The sequence below is a fragment of the Scyliorhinus torazame genome, chromosome 6, assembly GCF_047496885.1.
Source record: "Scyliorhinus torazame isolate Kashiwa2021f chromosome 6, sScyTor2.1, whole genome shotgun sequence".
Classification (NCBI taxonomy): Eukaryota; Metazoa; Chordata; class Chondrichthyes; order Carcharhiniformes; family Scyliorhinidae; genus Scyliorhinus; species Scyliorhinus torazame.
Window position 1 is genome coordinate 177,046,395 of NC_092712.1, and position 15,520 is coordinate 177,061,914.

The 15,520-nt window shown below is 43.6% G+C and overlaps 1 long non-coding RNA gene across 1 annotated transcript in view; it reads left to right on the top strand.

The window, feature by feature from the left end:
* The first annotated feature begins 1,952 nt into the window (after positions 1 to 1,952).
* The window catches only part of LOC140425751 (uncharacterized), a 55,268-nt gene continuing 41,700 nt past the window's right edge, over positions 1,953 to 15,520 (top strand). The window contains exon 1 of the long non-coding RNA XR_011947979.1: positions 1,953 to 2,089. This is a non-coding gene — a long non-coding RNA (uncharacterized lncRNA). The remainder of the gene's footprint in view (positions 2,090 to 15,520) is intronic.

Here is a 15,520-nt window from a genome sequence, read left to right on the forward strand (position 1 = left end):
AACTTCAATTCTTTACTAGATATGGACTACCCACAGAAATTCAATCGGATCAAGGATCGAATTTTACTTCAAAGTTATTCAAAGAAGTTCTGGATAGCTTAGGAATAAAGCAATTTAAATCAACTGCGTAGCATCCAGAATCGCAGGGAGTGTTAGAAAGGTGGCATCAGACATTAAAGACAATGTTGAGGGTGTATTGTCAAGATTATCCAGAGGATTGGGATAAAGGAATCCCATTCATATTGTTTGCAATTAGGGATGCACCTAATGAGTCTACCAAATTTAGTCCTTATGAACTAATTTTAGGTCATGAGGTAAGAGGACCACTTAAATTGATTAAGGGAAAATTGGTGGGTGAGAAATCGGAAATTACACTATTGGATTACGTGTCAATTTTTATGGAACGATTAAATAGAGCAGGTGAATTGGCGAGACAACATTTGAAAGTTGCACAAAATGTGATGAAATGGATAGCGGACAAGAAATCCAAAGTTCGTAGTTTTGCCAGTGGGTATAAAGTTTTGGTGTTTTTGCCAGTGGTAGGTGAGCCTTTAAAAGCTAGGTTTTGTGGACCATATCAGATTGAAAGGAAATTAAGTGAGGTGAATTATGTGGTAAAAACACCAGATAGAAGGAACACTCACCGAGTGTGTCATGTGAATATGCTTAAAAGGTACTTTGAAAGGGAAGGAGAGAAAAAGGAGGATTTAATGATTCTAACTCAGAGTGACATACCAAATCCAGATGACTGTGAATTTGACATACCTCAACTTAAATTGTAAAATGAGGATGTTCTTAAAAATTGGGATGAATTGTTGAATTACCTTCCAGAGGAAAAACAAACTGACCTGAACGAATTATTGATATCACATGGGCAAGTTTGTACAGATAAATTGGGAAGTACTCAACTGGCTATACATGATGTAGATGTGGGAAATGCTGTTCAAATCAAACAACATCCAAATAGACTTAACCCTTTAAAATTGGCACAGGTTAACAAAGAGATTGAGAGTATGATTAAAAATGGCATAATTGAAGTGGGTTGCAGCAAATGGAGCTCACCCATAGTGATGGTACCTAAACCAGACGGTACCCAACGGTTGTGTGTGGACTATCGAAAGGTGTATGCAGTTACAAGAACGGACTCTTACCCTATCCCACGTTTGAAGGATTGCATTGAGAAAGTGGGGCAATCTGCTTTTATTTCCAACTTCTAGACATGGAAAGAACATTTAAAACATCGTATGGAGTTCTTCGATCAACTTTGGTGATTAACCTAGCCGAAAGTGAATTTGGAGAAGCCCAAATCCATCCACTCTATGTCCCTTATAATTTTGTAGACCTCTATCAGGTCGCCCCTCATTCTCCGTCGTTCCAGTGAGAACAAACCGAGTTTATTCAACCTCTCCTCATAGCCAATGCCCTCCATACCAGGCAACATCCTGGTAAATCTCTTCTGCACCCTCTCTAAAGCCTCCACATCCTTCTGGTAGTGTGGCGACCAGAATTGAACACTATACTCCACGTATGGCCTAACTAAGGTTCTAAACAGCTGCAACATGTGGCGGGTTGCTCTGATCCTGAGGCTAAGTCGGACCCCACGGTCGGACACCCCCTCCCCCTCCACAGACCGCCACCCGACCCTTCAACGCCGAGATCCTGCTGGCTTAGAGCAGGTTAGAATGGCGGCGGTGGAACTCGTTTTTTTTTACGCCCGCTTGGTCCATCCGGGCCGGAGAATCGCAGGGGGAGCCCGTGTAGAGCGGCCCCCAACGGGCGCCGCACTGACCACACCTACTCCAACGGCGCCAATTTTCCGCTCTGCGGGGTCGGAGAATCCTGCCCATGATCTTGGGAAGTCCATCAGATTGAAGTGATGCACTAAGTACATAACGCCATTCCATCATTGTGACCAGATCTTTGAATTCCTGACCTAACAGGATCATGGAAGCACCATCCCTATAAGGATTGAAGTCATCCAAGGAGAAGATTCCACCATCGCCACCTCTGAGTGCATTAAATGTAACCATGCCAGCTGTACTCGCCATCAGAGAAAAAGTAAAACAGAAGTTCCAGTTGAGTCGTCTTGGTGAGTTGTTTTTCCTGATGCATTCATCTATCAATAATCAATTGTGTTTTCACATAATGCGAAAAGAATCCTGCCCTCTGAATGTGGAGTTGCAGAAATCATTTAAAGGAAGCATATAGTTCTCAAAATAACTTATTTTTAACCTGGGAGGAATATCAAAAAAACTTGGTAAGCCCATTAATATAATAACAGATTGTCACTGCTGGGAAAAAAGATTATTTTGCCATTTTCCTGTGAGTGCCATGAAGGCAATAATTGACAAAATCATGGCTGCCATAAGCAAAGGGGAGCTAAATTCAGCGAGAAGGTCCAACACTAAATTTCCCTCCCTTTCCATGTTTGTGCCTTGTCCCACAAAATAAATGCCTGCACAAAATAAACTTTGGGATTTGCAAAGTAGCTGTAATTAACTGGAGATGAAGTTAATTTTTAGCGTGCCATTGAAGACTCATTGTTTTGCCATCTCACTCCTGCTGATAGATTCAACATCCGATACTTGACTTTTCTCATTGTAACTTTTTCACTGCGGAAGATGACGGCATTTCTTTTCGGAAATCATTTTTGCCTCTGTTATGAGGGGAAAAAATAGAATAATCGATGCCTGGATAATGATACAGAATGGAAAAAGCCTGACACCCACTTCCAAGTATCCACAACTTACTAATGACACAACTTTTATGCCATTGTTTCCATTCAGTCAGCACTTGGGAGCAACTGCATTGTCAACTAATCAGCTACCCAGCATGAAGCAAGTAACTGATATATTATTTGTCCAAGTACCCCATATTCTTTCCAATGGATACCTTGCACAATCATTGGAGAGCTGCCAACATGTACAGATTGATTGTATTTTCCCAGGTGCAAAGTGCAATTTATTATAGCATCATTGCCAGATATTCTGCACTGGGATGTATAAGGCAAATTACAGACCTTTGGACCTCATCATTTGGGCACCCAGCATCACATTATTAATCACTCTTGCACTGCTGTTGATAAAAAGATTAGTGTGCCTACATTTACTAATAAATGAACTACAATACTGCAAGGTTTCTTGAAGGATGCAAGATATGTCAGAAATCAATATGGGGAAGCATACCCAGTGAGCAAGTTTTCGATTTTCCCAATACAAATATATGCAGATAAGTTCAAGGTCAGTTATTTTATGTGAAAGCACTCGTTCCAGGTATATCATATACATCTTGTTATTCAGGGTAGCTCGACAATTGTGGGGAATGAGCGGGGGTAAATCTGGCAGCTTCTGCATAGAGATGAGCCAGTCAAGTTATTTAAAAGGAAGAGAGCAAGGAATCAACTAATGTTTCTCCTGGTCCCACAACAATCCCTTAAAAATGTATGTTCCCCAATTATTCTTTTTAAAAGCAGCTAATCAAGTTACTCTCCAGTCAATGCCACAAAGTACAGCCTGCATAGTGCACACTGTGCCCACCACTACTAGAAAATTCCATTAGGGTCATAAGACCCCAATTTGTGCTGTATGATTCTTGGTTGCAACGTCGTGCTCTGATTTTGAACATACTGCTACCTTATTCTGCCCCAAAAGAGAACTGATGATCGATGCGAGTGGTACACTTTGATTAAGTTATTTATGATGGAAACATTCTGCTGCCTCTGCATGGCCATTTTTCTTTATTCATTCATTGGATATGGGCATCGTTGGTGAAGCCAGATTTATTGCTCATCCCCAGTCGCTGTAGTCAAGAGGGTTGTGTAGACTCGATAGGCCGAATGGCTTCCTTCTGCACTGTAGAGATTCTATGATTCTATGAAGTCCAGCTCTTATTAGATTGAAATTGTGCCATTTACCATGTTAGGATTTGAACCCCTGTCCTAGGGGCTTTTCACAGTAACTTCATTTGAAGTCTACTTGTGACAATAAGCGATTTTCATTTCATTTTCATTTCATTACAGGGCATTATACTAGATCTCTGGAATACAAGTTCAGTGACAATTTCACTGCCTTTCCATATAGTGGTTGCAATATTCATTTGGAATACAATATTTATCTGCTCAGTGGCATCATCCCAAACAACTTTTACATCCCCTTGAATCCAAGCACAACAATTATCCTTTGCTGCACCCTGCACACCATCACCTGTAGGTCCCTCTCTGCGAAGAGAGCAGCTTTAACCAATCACCCTTCTCAATCATGCAGCTGTTTTGTTGAAACAATTTTAAGCTGACCACTTCTCCTTTAGGCACAACTGAACCCCATTCAACATGTCCCTGAACCAGATATCTGCTGTGGGCCATTGCAAGCACCTTTAGGTAGTGGTATTCACAGATATAATGACAGCAGTCTGAATCTGTAAGGCACCAGGTTGGGCTTGCATGGCACAAGTACGGATCTCATGACTTCTGTCCGGGTTCCCACAGCAGCCGTTGTTGGGTGACTTCTACCTATCGTGTAATGGAAACTAAGATATTGTCTGATGTGTTGGGTAAGCTGGGTCTGCGAGGACTGCGTTTATTGCAGCAGTGAGAGAGACAGGTTTCCAACACTTGAAGAAATGCAACTCTATTTTATTAAACTCTTAACTGTTAAAAATGCTTGAACTCTGGGTTGACACTATGCTGAGTTGACTGGAGACCTGAGGCTAACCTGACCAGATTATCTTACTACCACATGGTGGATGTTCTAGTTGTCGCTCACAGGTTCTGACTGTCTCAGAGGCTGCATCCCAAGAGAATGGGAAAACTAGTGCCCCCTGGTTATATAGTGGCCGTGTCCTGTCTGGTGATTGGCTGCTATGTTCTGTATGTTCATTGGTCATCCTTTGTGTCACTCACTGTCTGTCTGTGCACCATCATATACTTGTGTGTATATTATGACATTGGCCAGAAAACATTATGGGCAAAATCTAATGGTCACCAACTGGAGTGCAGGTGGCAACCCTGTCATGAATATTTTTGGGAGCCCAGTTGGGATTAATTTCCATTAATCAGACTGTTGGCTGTCATTGTGGTTTCCAGCTTCAACAAGGGCAATTTCCCACCACATTTTCTGGTGTGGGGTGTAAGACCCGTCTCCAAGAGCTTCAAGCAGTGTCAGCAATGCCACTGGGAGTAATGGTTACTGCTGGTACTGCAGTGGGCTGAGAGGAAGGTTTCTTGCTGGTGTCTCCAGACAAAGGTGAGTGGGGTAGTATTGTGAGGGCCAGTCTGGGAGGTGGGAGGCATGAGCTTGAGGGGGAATCATAATAGGGGTGGCTACCTGAGTCTCTACTCTTTGACAGTGGGTCCCTCTTTGGGTACAAAATGCCCAAGAAGATGGGATCCACCCAGGTCACAGGCATACTCGACAAGGTTCACCTGGCATTCAGTCACATGGTGTGACCTTCAACTGCCACTAGTTGAATACCAGCAGTGGTGTGATGAGGCCCTTAAGGGACCCCCTGCTAAGTGTGCATCCAGTCAGCAGTGTGTTTCACACTGGGTTCCAATCATTTAGATGAGCAGGCAACATGAGGTCTGCATGCTGCCTGCCTCAATGGGAATGGATGAAGGGTAATTGAGGATCCTGATTTCCCCCAGCTGATATTGGGCCTAATCTAATTTTTCCCCAAACCTGTCTGATTTGTAACGTTTTGCCAAAGTGTTTTGCTTTAGCTTGCATTATCCAGAAATCGACATCCTGTCCGCTGGGGGGGCATTTTGTTCAAATTTGAAATACTTGGGCAGCAAATCAAATGGATTAATTAGCATTAACTAGGCCAAATCACTTGCCCTAGTCTTTATCAGCCACAAAGAACGTATAATCCAACATAAGCAACTGCAATATTAGTGAGGGAGAGCATGCCTGAAAACTCACATAAATCTGTCAGTTTGAAATATTTGGATGAAGGTCACATCAATATAGGAACCTAATAGAGCAGTTATGATAAAGTTGAAGAAATATGTTAATTAATGGCATCAATTAACAGAAACACAAAACTTGATGATAGCTCATTATCAGTTTCTTTACTTTGATTTGACCTTTTCTGTGTGTTTCAGGCACATTTGAAAGCAACTCTAATTTGTACCCAACAGAAATAAAAACGTTTGGATAGTCGCCTTCTCTGGTGCTAGTTTTACATGACCAAGTATATTAGAAAGTGGACGTCAATTGACAAAAGCAGTAGGTTATTTTGTTATCACATAACACGAATTAGTTAAACTACGGCTCTGTTTCTTTTATTCTGACCTGAATGTACTTGGATTTAAATTGTTTTGTTATTTCTCATTAGCAGCTAGAAAACAAAACAGTTTTTAATTCTGAAAGGCAAAAGTGCAGCTACAGCTCAGATACAGTACTGCGTGAAGAAGAATGACTTGTATAAGTTATTCTCTCACAATTAAGAATTCACAAGTTTTGTGAGGGTTACATGAATTTTTTAACACAATTTTTTATAATCATTACTTGCAGAATTATAATAGGCTACCTGTATAACCATGACTATTCCTAAACAGAAGATGCAATGAAATATCGAGCTAGGTTTTGCTGTGAAACTATCAGTGGAACTAATGGCACTCACATTATTTATGTGTGAATGGTGCAGGACTTATAAGGGACAGATACACAATGAAATACTACTGCCAGAAGTTGCTGTCCAGGTTGTGCCGCTCCACTGATTTGGAAAAATACCATTTCACATTCTGCCTCACCATTGAAATGCATTGAATGTTATGGAGTTGCTGTATTCGCACAGCAGTTGCAAATTAAACTTGTCATAAAAAGTTAAACCTTGTCTTGAAAAGCTGTACATTTTAACAATATGACACCTGTTAATTACTGTCAACCAACCCCTGTAGCACTGAAAATTCTCAGTCCTTCCTCTGTTTATTTCTCTATCCTTTAATCCAATTGGTCAAGAAAGTACATGGTTGATTGTATTGTTCACATAGGTCCCAGATGCTTGCTTCCCTCACAGCATCATTATCAGTTTGCACATTCAGCAATTTATGAAGAAAGGTATGTGCATGGACCAGCCTTCTTCACAGAATATGCTATTAGATGTCCTTCGTCAGCAAAGTCCAGGTCATTGTTTAATTAGGTATTTTCATTAGATACTATATTCATGCAGTTCAAGACTTACTGTTTTACTTTTCATTCTTGTTCTAATCCCAATAGAGACTGATAACTTTTTTAAAAAATTGAACTTCCAATTAACAGATGAAAGAAAGACACATCAAGATTTCACATTTTCAGACTTTTACTGTATAAATGACTAAAAACAATATTTGCTAACCACTGTCTTCCAGGGTCTTCCAATCCCAGCTTTCATGTAAATATGCAGTGCACCGCCTCTCATGGAACTTCATCAGAACAGAATAGAGTTGGGGGAAGACTGCACTCATGTTTTTACGGCATTAGCTGACACATGGTATGGTGGTATGTATTAGGGGTAATACGGTACACCACGTGTCGACAGGCTATTGGTGGAGGGATGCCAGGTCCTGATAGGATCTGCCACCTACTGGACTCCACCCAGAAATGCCGGTATAAGAACCCAGTTTTTCCCTCCATTTCCCTCAGCAGTTGCATTCTGTAACCACGCTGCTGGGGATAAAGTTCTGCTTAATAAAGCCTTCAATTGACATTACTTCAACCTGCCTCGCGTCATATTGATGGTGCTACACATGGTAAGTTTAAAGGCCCAGTTTAAATATCAGTGATTGGATGAGTAAATGCATGAGTGAGTGAATGGGTGAGTGAGTGAATGAATGAATGAGTAAATCTGTGCGTGGGTAAGTCTATAGGTTGGTGAGTGGATAGGTGGGCAGGTGACTGACATGGGTGATGTGAGTAGGTAGATGTGTGATGTGGGTAGGGTGGGGGAGGCACGTAGGTGGCATGTGAGAGGTAGGTAGGATGGGTGTTGTGTTTGAAAACCTCACAAAGGTGGGTAAGCAGTTGGGGAGTAGTAGAGTCAACTGGTGGGTGGTAGTCAGATATGGGATAGTCAGGTCTGGTCAGGAGGGTGGTTGGGTAGTTGAGATGGGTTGTCAGGTCGGTTGGGGGGGGTTAATCTAAAGGCTCCACCTCTAGCTCAGAGTCAGAGACATTAATGGAGGGTTCTGGGGAGACAATTCCCACATACGTCCACACATCAGGAATTCCACAGTTGCACATCCTCAGTCAAACCTCTGGTCTCTGTCAATTTGGATACTGGAAGGTTTCACTCTATCTTTGTAGGCAACTTAAACTTCAAGCCACAGCAAGGATTACCCTTCCCCACCCTACTTATTCTTTGCCCAATCAAAAAAACACGAAACACACTTCACAGGTAAATTTTATGCTGTCCTTTATGCAGACGTTTAATTTTCCCAGAATCGATCCAAAGCGATTCTTAGCTCTTGAATGTACATTCTTGTTTGTTTTCTTAGCCTCATAATTTACAATCTCAGAACAGTCTTTCACTGTGAGGTTTTCTTTTCCAAGGGACCCTCCCTGTAGACCAAGCTGGGTGACTCTTCCAGCCTCATTTAAACTCTCCATGAACTTGTTTTTTTTTCAATCGAAGCTCAAGCTTCCACATTCCTATACAGCGAACCACGGAGACCTTTTTTAAGCTTGGAGCTGCTCCCTCACTCCCAGATCCAGGCAGACTCAAAACATTCAGTGAGATTCTAGGATGAGACTGTCACCTGATCTTTACAATTGTTACTCTCCGTTCACATGTGTGGCAGTGTGAATCAGATAGACTTGTATCTGGACAGAAATGCTAATTAGGTATCTTTCAGAGCCAAATTCTTTCATCTTGAAGCTAAATGTTTAGATCACAACCCTTAATTCTCAAAATTTTCTTGGACTTCGGAGACTCATCCAGGCTGCTGCCATTGTCTCAAAACTTAAATACCTGACCACTTCTTCCCAGCAAAACAATCTAATCCCTTCATTGATTTTGAACAATGAAACTATCCTGACTTACTCTCTGGCAGACTTCAGAACAAGTTATATGACCCCCCTTATTTTATCTTAACTTTAAAGACATGGTGAATGCACATGGGATACAGGGTAACTTGATAAGGTGGATTCAAAATTGGCTTAGCTGTAGGAGACAGAGGGTAATGACAGATGGCTGCTTTAGTGACTGGAAACCAGTGTCCATTGGCATACCACAGGGATCTGTGCTGGGTCTCCTATTGTTTGTCATTTATATAAATTATATAGATAACTATGTGGAGGAGTAGAATCAGTAAGTTTGTGGATGACACAAAGATTGTCCAGGTGGTTAGCAGTGAGGTTGAGTGTCTTGGGTTACAGGAAGATATAGATGGGATGGTCAAATGGGCGGATAAATGGATGATGGAATTTAACCCTGAAAAGTGTGAGATTATACACATTAGAAGGAGTAATATGACAAGGAAGTATTAAATTAATGGCATGACACTGGGAATGGCCTGACGCTGGGAAGTTCCAAGGAACAAAGGGACCTTGGCTTGTTTGTACATAGATCTCTGAAGGCAGGAGGGCATGTTATTAGGGTGGTGAAAAAGACAAATGGGATACTTGCTTTTATCATAAGACCATAAACTATAGGAGCAGAATTAGGACATTCAGCCAATCAAGTCTGCTCTGTCTTCCAATCAAGGCTGATATGTTTCTCAGCCCGATTCTCCTGCCTTCTCCGCATAACCCCGATCCCCTTATCCATCAAGATCATACCTTCATAGTTTCCTTTGTTTAGATTCAGGACCCTAGTTTCGGAACGGACATCTTCACTTTCCATCTTTTTTTTCATTTTTTTAATATAAATTTCGCGTATCCAATTATTTTTTTTCCAATTAAGGGGCAATTTAGCGTGGCCAATCCACCTGCACTGATGTACCCTGCATATCTTTTGGGTTGTGGGGGTGTGACCCATGCAGACATGGGGAGAAAGTGCAAACTCCACATGGACAGTGACCGAGGGCCAGGGTCGAACCTGGGACCTCGGTGCCTTGAGGTAGCAGTGCTAAACACTGTGCCACGTGCCACCCTAATTCTTTACATCTTAAGGAAGAATTTTATCATGTTATGTTCACAGTTCTCTAAAGGATTCTGCACAACAAATTTATTAAATAATCCCTTCTCATTGCACAATGCCAAATTTAAGACAGCAGGTTCCCTAGTTCAGGCTTTTATAAAGTGGAATTGAGAGTCGTGAATAGGTTGCGGGTGGGTATAAAAAGGGTGGCGGTTCACCCTGAAATTAACATAAATATCCTAACTACTGGGTAGGATCGTACGGATGTTGAACAGAAAGAATGCCACCAAAATGGCTTTTGTGACAGGGGATACATCTGTCTCCACCTCCCGCTGCCTTGGGAAAGTGGGCAGCATAATCAAAGATCCCTCCCACCCAGGTTATTCTCACTTCCAACCTGTCCCATCAGGCAGGAGATACAAAAGTCTGAGAACACACACTAACAGATTCAAAAACAACTTCTATCCCACTGTTACCAGACTCCTGAATGACCCTCTTATGGACTGATCTGGTCTCCTCACACTTCTTGGGGGGGTTTAAACTAATGCAGCAGGGGCATGGGAACCTGGATTGTAGTTTTAGGGTAAGGGAGAATGAGAGTATAGAGGTCAGGAGCACAGATTTGACGTCGCAGGAGGGGGCCAGTGTTCAGGTAGGTGGTTTGAAGTGTGTCTACTTCAATGCCAGGAGTATACGAAACAAGGTAGGGGAACTGGCAGCGTGGGTTGGTACCTGGGACTTCGATGTTGTGGCCATTTCGGAGACATGGATAGAGCAGGGACAGGAATGGATGTTGCAGGTTCCGGGGTTTAGGTGTTCTGGTAAGCTCAGAGAAGGAGGCAAAAGAGGGGGAGGTGTGGCGCTGCTAGTCAAGAGCAGTATTACGGTGGCGGAGAGGATGCTAGATGGGGACTCTTCTGCCGAGGTAGTATGGGCTGAAGTTAGAAACAGGAAAGGAGAGGTCACCCTGTTGGGAGTTTTTTATAGGCCTCCTAATAGTTCTAGGGATGTAGAGGAAAGGATGGCGAAGATGATTCTGGATATGAGCGAAAGTAACAGGGTAGTTATTATGGGAGACTTTAACTTTCCAAATATTGACTGGAAAAGATATAGTTCGAGTACAATAGATGGGTCGTTTTTTGTACAGTGTGTGCAGGAGGGTTTCCTGAAACAATATGTTGACAGGCCAACAAGAGGCGAGGCCACGTTGGATTTGGTTTTGGGTAATGAACCAGGCCAGGTGTTGGATTTGGAGGTAGGAGAGCACTTTGGGGACAGTGACCACAATTCGGTGACGTTTACGTTAATGATGGAAAGGGATAAGTATACACCGCAGGGCAAGAGTTATAGCTGGGGGAAGGGCAATTATGATGCCATTAGACGTGACTTGGGGGGGATAAGGTGGAGAAGTAGGCTGCAAGTGTTGGGCACACTGGATAAGTGGGGCTTGTTCAAGGATCAGCTACTGCGTGTTCTTGATAAGTATGTACCGGTCAGACAGGGAGGAAGGCGTCGAGCGAGGGAACCGTGGTTTACCAAGGATGTGGAATCTCTTGTTAAGAGGAAGAAGGAGGCCTATGTGAAGATGAAGTGTGAAGTTTCGGTTGGGGCGATGGATAGTTACAAGGTAGCGAGGAAGGATCTAAAGAGAGAGCTAAGACGAGCAAGGAGGGGACATGAGAAGTATTTGGCAGGAAGGATCAAGGAAAACCCAAAAGCTTTCTATAGGTATGTCAGGAATAAGCAAATGACTAGGGAAAGAGTAGGACCAGTCAAGGACAGGGATGGGAAATTGTGTGTGAAGTCTGAAGAGATAGGCGAGATACTAAATGAATATTTTTCGTCAGTATTCACTCAGGAAAAAGATAATGTTGTGGAGAAGAATGCTGAGCCCCAGGCTAATAGAATAGATGGCATTGAGGTACGTAGGGAAGAGGTGTTGGCAATTCTGGACAGGCTGAAAATAGATAAGTCCCCGGGACCTGATGGGATTTATCCTAGGATTCTATGGGAGGCCAGGGAAGAGATTGCTGGACCTTTGGCTTTGATTTTTATGTCATCATTGGCTACAGGAATAGTGCCAGAGGACTGGAGGACAGCAAATGTGGTCCCTTTGTTCAAAAAGGGGAGCAGAGACAACCCCGGCAACTATAGGCCGGTGAGCCTCACGTCTGTAGTGGGTAAAGTCTTGGAGGGGATTATAAGAGACAAGATTTATAATCATCTAGATAGGAATAATATGATCAGGTATAGTCAGCATGGCTTTGTGAAGGGTAGGTCATGCCTCACAAACCTTATTGAGTTCTTTGAGAAGGTGACTGAACAGGTAGACGAGGGTAGAGCAGGTGATGTGGTGTATATGGATTTCAACAAAGCGTTTGATAAGGTTCCCCACGGTAGGCTATTGCAAAAAATACGGAGGCTGGGGATTGAGGGTGATTTAGAGATGTGGATCAGAAATTGGCTAGCTGAAAGAAGACAGAGGGTGGTGGTTGATGGGAAATGTTCAGAATGGAGTACAGTCACAAGTGGAGTACCACAAGGATCTGTTCTGGGGCCGTTGCTGTTTGTCATTTTTATCAATGACCTAGAGGAGGGCGTAGAAGGGTGGGTGAGTAAATTTGCAGACGATACTAAAGTCGGTGGTGTTGTCGATAGTGTGGAAGGATGTAGCAGATTACAGAGGGATATAGATAAGCTGCAGAGCTGGGCCAAGAGGTGGCAAATGGAGTTTAATGTAGAGAAGTGTGAGGTGATTCACTTTGGAAGGAATAACAGGAATGCGGAATATTTGGCTAATGGTAAAGTTCTTGAAAGTGTGGATGAGCAGAGGGATCTAGGTGTCCATGTACATAGATCCCTGAAAGTTGCCACCCAGGTTGATAGGGTTGTGAAGAAGGCCTATGGAGTGTTGGCCTTTATTGGTAGAGGGATTGAGTTCCGGAGTCGGGAGGTCATGTTGCAGCTGTACAGAACACTGGTACGGCCGCATTTGGAGTATTGCGTACAGTTCTGGTCACCGCATTATAGGAAGGACGTGGAGGCTTTGGAGCGGGTGCAGAGGAGATTTACCAGGATGTTGCCTGGTATGGAGGGAAAATCTTATGAGGAAAGGCTGATGGACTTGAGGTTGTTTTCGTTGGAGAGAAGAAGGTTAAGAGGAGACTTAATAGAGGCATACAAAATGATCAGGGGGTTGGATAGGGTGGACAGTGAGAGCCTTCTCCCGCGGATGGATATGGCTGGCACGAGGGGACATAACTTTAAACTGAGGGGTAATAGATATAGGACAGAGGTCAGAGGTAGGTTCTTTACGCAAAGAGTAGTGAGGCCGTGGAATGCCCTACCTGCTACAGTGGTGAACTCGCCAACATTGAGGGCATTTAAAAGTTTATTGGATAAACATATGGATGATAATGGCATAGTGTAGGTTGGATGGCTTTTGTTTCGGTGCAACATCGTGGGCCGAGGGGCCTGTACTGCGCTGTATTGTTCTATGTTCTATGTTCTATGTTCTTCTCCACTGTGTACCACTACACTCAATAGTCAATCGAGGGCGGCCTCTGCAGGACTGACATAATCAGCCATATTATTATGTCAGGAATTGGAGAGGACGAGAGACTGACTATCAATTAGGGTTTCCACCCCAGGACCCTCAAATTCCCCAAGTCTCCTGTACCCTTATGAGTCCCACCTTCTCTCAAGTGCCATCCACCGAGCCTGCTCTGTATACATCACCCCCGACCACATCAGGAGCCCCGAGACTCCAGACGCCTGATGTGAACATTAGGGAGACCGTGCTCAGGTGCCCTCCCCTGATCCACATGCTTACCCTTTGGTCACGAGGATATCCCCAGTGCTGAAGCTCAGCTCTTGAATGTTTGATTGCTGGTTGACGCTTTTAAAGTTCAGGCTTCAAAGTTTGACTGAAATGCGATGCAAATAATCATCGAATCATCGTTTGAGACATGGTACGTGTACCCACGAGAAGTCCCTTGACAATATTTTGTTTATTAAAGGTCAACAGTAACAAAGATTTGAAAATGAACTACATGTAACATTCCACATATCACACTAACCATCAAACAACAAGAAAGATCACCATTCCATATTGGTGCCACCAGAAAGGTATATCAGCTAATTTTCACAAAACAAACACACGGTGTCAACCCTCGCAGGTTCCTCAACAGAAACGGAGGATAAGCCTGAGAATGTGTTATCATATCCAGAACGTTGTCGTAGAAATGACCTGTCCATCAATGTGACTTGTTCCATGTATTAATGTCATTCTCCGTCCAGGAGCCGCAGCTGTGCAGTCCATTCCACAAGACCCAATCTCACCGGAACCAAATCTTGGCATCCACATATTCCACTGACATTCAAGATGCAGTTGAACATCTTTGACTTCCAACGTGTATAACCCGTGATGATGTGCCAGTTACATGCAGCACTCACCACCCCAGCAAGAAAAATATAAACAATCTGCAAAAGCATTTCTTCAGCTGGCTCATTTGGAATTATATCGCGCACCAGGCCCCACAAGGTCTTCTTTCTTCAAACTAGATTGCCTTCTGGACTTGTACGTCCCACTGAGCCCGGTGTTTCAGGACTCAGGCATCTTCGAAAAAACTGTCTTTCTTACTACAGGAAAGGAAGGAAACAGCAACAGCAGGGTCCAGGCAGCTGTGAAGTGCTCTCACAACTAACAAGGTCAGTTCCTCATTAGCAGTAGTCTTCAGCTGTGAAGCTACAAGCTGCTCACAGACAAAGGGAGGTAAAGTGACCGTCAGCAAAGAACCAAGAGCAGGGCTCTGTCTTGGAAGTGTTTGGTAGGACAGACAGGCAGCAGCTGTAGTTGTATGGGTATCCACAATATTTAAAGATGGTTTGAAGGCCTCACGGACAAAAAGCGCCCCTCCCCCCCCCAAAAAAAACCTGGCCCAGGTGATCCGTTACAGGATCAAACCTCTGAACAAGTCCAATCCTCCCATGGGGTGCTCCCCCGCCTGCCCCCCCCCCCCCCCCCTCCCGAGCACTGTGGAAGTAGATCTAGTGCCCTTGAGCTGCATGCCCGAAAATGGAAATAGTTACTCACCTCCTGAGTTCCACTTGTGGCCATTGCGCCAGATTCACGTTTTTAAAAAGGAGTACGAAACAAAGCCCGCGTGATTGTCTCGCTGGGGAGCCAGTTAATTTCCGGGAGGCCATTACATTTGGCTTCAATCTCATGAATGAAATGGAAATTGATGCAAAATAGGCTTAATGATATGCCCGCCATATTTGGACAAGATCCGGAACTTGCCATCAGGGACGGGACGGTCAGACTACAAACTGATTCGCGCCTGGAGTGAATCTCGATTTTGACATTTCCCTCTGTTTAACCGCTGTGCCCAGAACCGTGCCGGGCGCAATGCCGGCAGAATCGCGCCCCATGTGTACAAATGGGATCAGATGAGAATGACCA